The sequence below is a fragment of the Meles meles genome, chromosome 13, assembly GCF_922984935.1.
Source record: "Meles meles chromosome 13, mMelMel3.1 paternal haplotype, whole genome shotgun sequence".
In the NCBI taxonomy this organism is placed as follows: domain Eukaryota; kingdom Metazoa; phylum Chordata; class Mammalia; order Carnivora; family Mustelidae; genus Meles; species Meles meles.
In genome coordinates, this window is record NC_060078.1 from 5379670 (window position 1) to 5386154 (window position 6485).

Below are 6485 nucleotides of genomic sequence, written 5' to 3' on the forward strand. Positions count from 1 at the left end.
TCCTCAGATGGGATCTGCTGGTAACAGTGCCTTTGAGAGGTCGGTAACCAGGTGACAAGGAAGACAAGAAACCCAAGGGGCACCCAATAACATAAGAAGCGCTACATGGCGGGCGCCTGGGTGGTTCAGTGATTAAGTGTCTGCCTTCAGCTCAGGTCACGATCTCCGGGGTCCGTGTCAGGGTCCCTGCTCAGCAAGGAGCCTGCTTTCCTCGCCCTCTGCTCCCCCCTCATTTCTCAAATCAATTAATAAAATCTCAAAAAAAAAAAAAAAAAAAAGAACAATGTCCAAATGGGATAGGAAGCAGAAAGGAAGGGGCTTATCAGGTCACCTGGAGGGGGGCAACCTGGAATGAGGCAGCCAAGGTGAGTCTTAGCGAATTTGGGGAAACTAGCAGGTGACCAGGAGGGGCGGGCAGGTGCCAAGGCTAGAGGCCTGAGGGGAGTGTAAGCAGTTGGGTAAGGCTGGAGCCCAGAGCCCGAGCTCAGAGGCTATGTGTCTGGGGCCGGGCTCAGACTTAGCATGTGGGTCTTGGATGAGAGTGACGTGACTGTAGCATGTAGACCATATCTTTTTGAAAGATTCCACCAATGGCAATGCAGAGGTGATCGGGGGGGAAGAGTGATGAGCAAAATAGCCACAGATGCTCCCAGAATGCAGTAAGGATGGGAAGACTGGGCACAGGTTTTGGCAGGAAGACGATGACACGACCCACCTGAACGGAGCTGCAGTGCATCCACGTGGAGATGTCCAGTGTGTTTGGGGGAAGCACAGTCCGAAGCTCTGTGCGGTGGTCTTTGCTGGAGATGAAAATCCGGGGCTCATTCACATGTAGAGGTTAGGGTAGGGGTGCCGAGGGGGCACGTGCACCTGAAGGAGAGGAGGGGACCCAAGAGGCCCGACCCAGTGTCAGCTGGACCCACAAGTTTCCATGAGAAGCGGAAAAGCAGAACAGCGTCGTAGCGTGGACATCGAGGGAGGGGGAGAGTTCCAGGGGAGACAATGAGCAAGAACAGTGACAACTGTCACAAGTAAAGGAAGAAGCCAGTTTTCACTGGACTCAAAAGGAACAGGAGGGGAATCCGTGGAAACAGCAAGAAAGATACATATAGAGATCTTCCTAGACTCACGACGGGGTTACTTCCAATAAACCTGCCATAAGTTGAAAATACCCTGAGTGAAAAACTCACAAATGTCATAGCTCAGGCCAGAGGACCTTAAACGTGCTCAGGACACTCCCATGAGCCTGCAGTTGGCCAAGAGCATCTCTAACACAAAGCCTCTTTGATAATAAAGCATTGAATATCTGTGCAATTGTGTGAAAGTGAGAGTGAGAAACAAAATGGCTTGTGGGGGTGCCCAGTGGTGGGACGCGTGTCTGTTACTGACCCTCGTGATCAGGTAGTCACCTGAGAGTTGAGGCCACCCCCCAGCTCAGGAGAGACGACGGTGTTGCTAGGCCAGGAAAAGATCCAAATTCCAAGGACATTTTCTACTGAATATGTATCATTTCCACACCAGCGTAAAGACAAAAAGTCGTAAGTCGAACCCTCAGAGGTGGGGGGCCATGTGTACTCGGGAGTGCTGAGACGACCGCGTGGACACTTCGCTTCTCTGTCTATACGTTGTGCAACTCCAATTTTGCAATAGACACTAGCGCACCTTCCATGTGACAATCTGTTCGGCACTGGGGATACAAACATAAACAAAACAAAGTCCATGTGCCCAGAGAACTTTCCATCTAATGGTTCCAGAGAGAAGCCTGGGACACAGGCATCAAAATGCAAGATGATACACCCCAGACATAGCACAGCCATTGTCCGGAGGGAAAAGACACAATCCTTCCTCTCAAGGAGCTCACCTCACCATTGGGCTTGCCCGCAGACAGCGAGAATGTCGAAGAGGGAAGAAGGCTTCCGCTGCGGGGCGCTGTACTCTGGGCATCCAGAAAAAATAGTGAAATCAGTTTTAAGTGGGGACTGAGCCAGGTTTCCAAAAGAAGGCGGCGTTGGAGTCAGACCTTGGACAAAGGGCTATCAGGTTAAAGGGATGGCAGAGATGGTCCTTTCAGGCAGAGGATGTAATATGTCGAGAAGTCTTATGGAGAAGCGTCTGGAGGTGCTGTCTTAACCTAAAGGAGGAAGCATACAGTATGCAGCCAGGGCACAGAGTGGCGGAGCCTGGGTGGGGTCAGTCGGTTAAGCATCTGACGCTCGGTTTGGGCTCAGGTGGTGATCTCAGGGTGGTGAGATGGAGCCTCGTGTCGGGCTCCGAGCTCAGCAGGAAGCCTGCTGGAGGGTCTCTCCCTCTGCTCCTCCCCTACTCATGCCTACTCTCTCCCTCTCTCTCTCTCAAATAATAACTAAATCAATCTGTACAGCCCAGAGTCAGACTTTTTGGAAAAGTTCCTTAAATCTTGGCCCCATCACATCCTGTCGAATCATCCCGATCCAAGCTCCAGACCTGCCCCTGGACAGAGGGCTGGCTGCACACGGCAGAGTCGATGCCAACACTTCGTCTTGCGGAGGGCCCGTCCCCGCGAATCCCCAGCGAGGGCACAGACACAAGTCTGATCTTTGTGTCTGTCTGTGCACATCTGTGCGCGTACCCTCCGCGGCCGGTCTGCATTCTCGTGGTCTCTCCCCAGTGCTCCTCGGGCCATGATATCATGTTGGCATCAAGGAAAATAAAAGAAACACGTTGGTCCACAATGGGTAGAGATAACTGAGGAAACCTGTAATGAACTCGTGCGTTCAGGTCTGGTTTGTGGTTCTATCACGAAGATCACATATCCTCGCTCTTAGAAAGACCTCATGTCTTGATTTAAGTGTTCGTTTTTGAAAACGTTGTATTGTAAATACCATATAAAGATCGGACTTGGTACAAAATAGAGGAATGTGGGGTTTCAACATAGTTGGATAATTTTTAAAAATCAGAGCCCAACTTTTAATTAAGGCAAGGGAGCTTTATTTAAACAAATAAGTGATTAGAGGTGACTACCAGTGTATAAACAAGAGCATAATTTTTGAAAAATATGGTTCTCATTCTTTCCATTTGAGGTAACATCCTCGTCTGACTTTCTAGCCCTGTTCTCTCTATACAAGAGGCAGGGAGTTGAGGTTTTTGGCCTCTATTAGCAGCCACTTTTTTGGCGAACAATAGGACAGAACACACAGCACTCAAATCAGCCTCGAAATTGGCCCCAAACATCAAATAGGCCTGGACATGATGGTGTATTTTCAGGCACATATAAACTTGGCCTGCATTCTTCAGGGCGTGAGTCTGGCACCTTTCTGGATCAGTAAATAAGCTTTTTGAAAAGCCCAAACAAACCATAAGGAAATCCTGCATTTTGAAACAAAAGGTATAAAAGCTAAGTAAAGACACACACTGCCATTGTCTGCTTTGCCAGGATGTGAGCTCTTGCCTTGGGAGAAAGATAACAAGATGCCGTATTTGCAGGGCCAAGACTCCAGGTCCCATGAAAACAAGATAAAAAAAAAAAAAAAAAAAAAGCAAGAAACAAGAAGTGCTCCATGGGCTTTCAGCCGGCCCAAGAGAGAAAAAAATCTGGACAGCTGCTCCATCCTGAAGTTCTTTGAGAAATGGAAGCAGCAGGGAAGGAAAACAAGAAAGAACATCAGGACTAAGTTAAAGTTTTCAGGAAATACATGAGGGCAGACAAAGACCAAAAAAAAAAAAAAAAAAAAGGCAGAATACTGTAATGCCAGCCAAAGGAGCTGAGGGGAATGGGTTTGTTTTTAAAAACGTGTACCAACAAGTTTGCATTTTATTTTGCACGGCCGCACATCTGCATATTTAAGAAACTACATCTCTTCGGTAGTAATGGTTCAGTACAAGAAGGTATTACAATTGGTGTCTGTGTGTTCTAATTCTAAGTGTTCTTTTATTCCAGGTTGAATAGAGCAATTAAGGCACCTATAACAGCATTTTTAAAAATATGTTGTAAAATAATAAAAGGTAATGTAATTTTTAAAAAATATGTTTGTTTTTTTCCCTCCTCCCCTTCTTCTTTTTTTTTTTTTTTTGATTCAGGGGAAGAGTATGGGAAAAAAAATGTAGGCCCATTTCCTGAATGAAGAGGAAGTTGAAAGGTAAGTGACCCCATATTAGCTGAGCTTTAAAACTGCTTTTTTTTTTTTAATGATCTCTCTTTTTTTAAGATTTTATTTTTAAGTAATCTCTGCATCCAACATGGGGCTTGAACTCATGACTCCAAGATCAAGAGTCGCACGCTCCTCTGACTGAGCCAGCCAGGCGCCCTTAAAAATTATTTTAACCAAGAAAAATTAAAGTAAGGGGGAAGGACACCTGGGAACTAATGAAGATGCTGTTGATAACGATTTTTAAATTTTATTTTATTTATCTGAGAGAGAGAGCGAGCACAAGCAGAGGGAAGGGCAGAGGGAGCGGGAGAAGCTGAGCTCCCTGCTGAGCAGGAGCCAGACTTGGGGCTCAATCCCAGGACCGGGAGATCATGACCTGAGCTGAAGGGAGATGCTTAACCGACTGAGCCACCCACATGCCCTTCTGTCAATAAACTATTGATAAGGACACGTTAATGGGGTATTTAGAGAAATTGAAGACAGGCGAATGAGAGGTTGAACTAACACGCATCCCAGGGTAGTCAATGGAACGAGCTAAAGAATGTACAAGAGCGCGGAGGCAGTTATTTTCGAATGCCATCCAGCATGCAGGGACACTAAGAACAGGTGTCTTAACATTATATCGTGTTTCATGGTAATATCATGTGTGATAAATGCATCACTTGTTCTCCAAGTCAGACACGTTAGCCTGGGTCTCATCTTTCCCTCCTCTCTCAGGAGCAATGTGATAGGATTGACTAAAGCAAAAGATGCTTCAAATGCCTTTCGGTTTTAAATAGAAACAGAAACGTGCCTCCCAATAAAAAAGAAGGGAACTGAGGCATCGGAAAACCAGGGGAATTGCTGAAGATCAAAGACCAAGTCCAAGACGAAGTTCAGACCCATTGTCAGAACAAATCTCCCCAAAAAATCTCCCCTCAAAAGAGCAAATTCTCCCCAAGAAATCTCCGCAAAGAAGGGAGAGCACAGAAGGTGACCTGGGTCTCAGGGGTTAATGCAGGCATGCCCGTGGGGGTGGGGGAACCCACATTTTAGCTGGAGCCATTAGCATGGAAGCAGGTCTCGTCTACCGCTCCATTGTCCTATGCCGAGGTACGCTGGCCAGTGGCAGGGCTGAAACTATGGACCCAAGTCATTCTTTCACCCCCTTCCGCAAACACATTTCAGAAGGACCCTCACTCTGCTTCGTGAGTTGCAGAATGAATGTGAGCCTGCCCCTTGCACGGTCGAGACAGGGGAGTGAAGTGTTTTACTGGTTTCTGCACATCGATGAGACCAAGGGAGACATTAACCTCAGCCAGTGGTAACTGGAGGCAGGCTTTGGGGATTTAGGTGGGGTGGAGGAGAAGACGGTCGGTGGGCACCCCAACGCGCTTCATAAGGTCTCTCACTGAACCACCCAGCACAGAGCGGGCAGACGACAGATACAGACCCCGTCCTGGATGGGTCTCTGGGGCCCCCTTCAGCTTCGGCCCCTCCAAACTGGGCAGGGCATCCCATGCCTCCTACACACACCTGTTACCCGTCCCCAGCCCCCCAGCTGGGAGGGCTGGCAGGGTCAGGCATGACCTGCCCGCTCAGGCGTGCTGACAGGTCAGTGACAGTCAGCAGAGAACAGCCGTGCCAAGGAAGAATGTCCTCTTCTGGGCTGACTCAGCTGGGGGCAGGAAGGCAGCGGCAGCTGGTGTTAGATGAAGCCCTTGATCGCCCCTTACGAAATATTCGCCGAAAGTGGATTTGCGTTAGCCTGGTTCTAAGAAAAGTCGCTCAGGAGGGATTTGAACGGCAGAGGCACTGTGTCAACAAAGCCAAGCGATAAGCTGCTCGCCATTGCTCTGTGCTAATGTGTCCAACTGTGTACCACGGGGATCGGTTTTATATCTCTCTCCAGATCGGTGTGTTTTTATGACAACCGTCTCCATAGCAACCAGGTGTCCAGACACTAAATGGATCTCAAGGATATTAAACCTGAGCCTGGTGCCGGAAGCCCACTCTCACGGCTGTTTCCCTGGGGCCGTTACTGGTCAAGGGCTGCGGGGAGGGCTCAGGAGGCGTTGGGGGGGGGGGGTCCCTCAAAGACCCAGCTCTGCATGGGGACGGGGTGAGGGGAGAGGAGCCTCCCTCTTCTCACAAAAGAGTGAACAGCAGGTAAACTCCACTCGCTCGGAACTAAATGGGGACGTGCTGCAAACACCGGAGACCAGAGAAATTATGTCAATGGCCATGGAAGAAATAACCAAGCGAGAATTCTCCTGGAAAGGCCTGAATGGGCACGTCTGGGGGCCAATATTCCAAAATGAGAAGGTGTATGAGACTCACAGTGCAGGAACTGAGGAAATCACACAGGGCTCGAGGCTC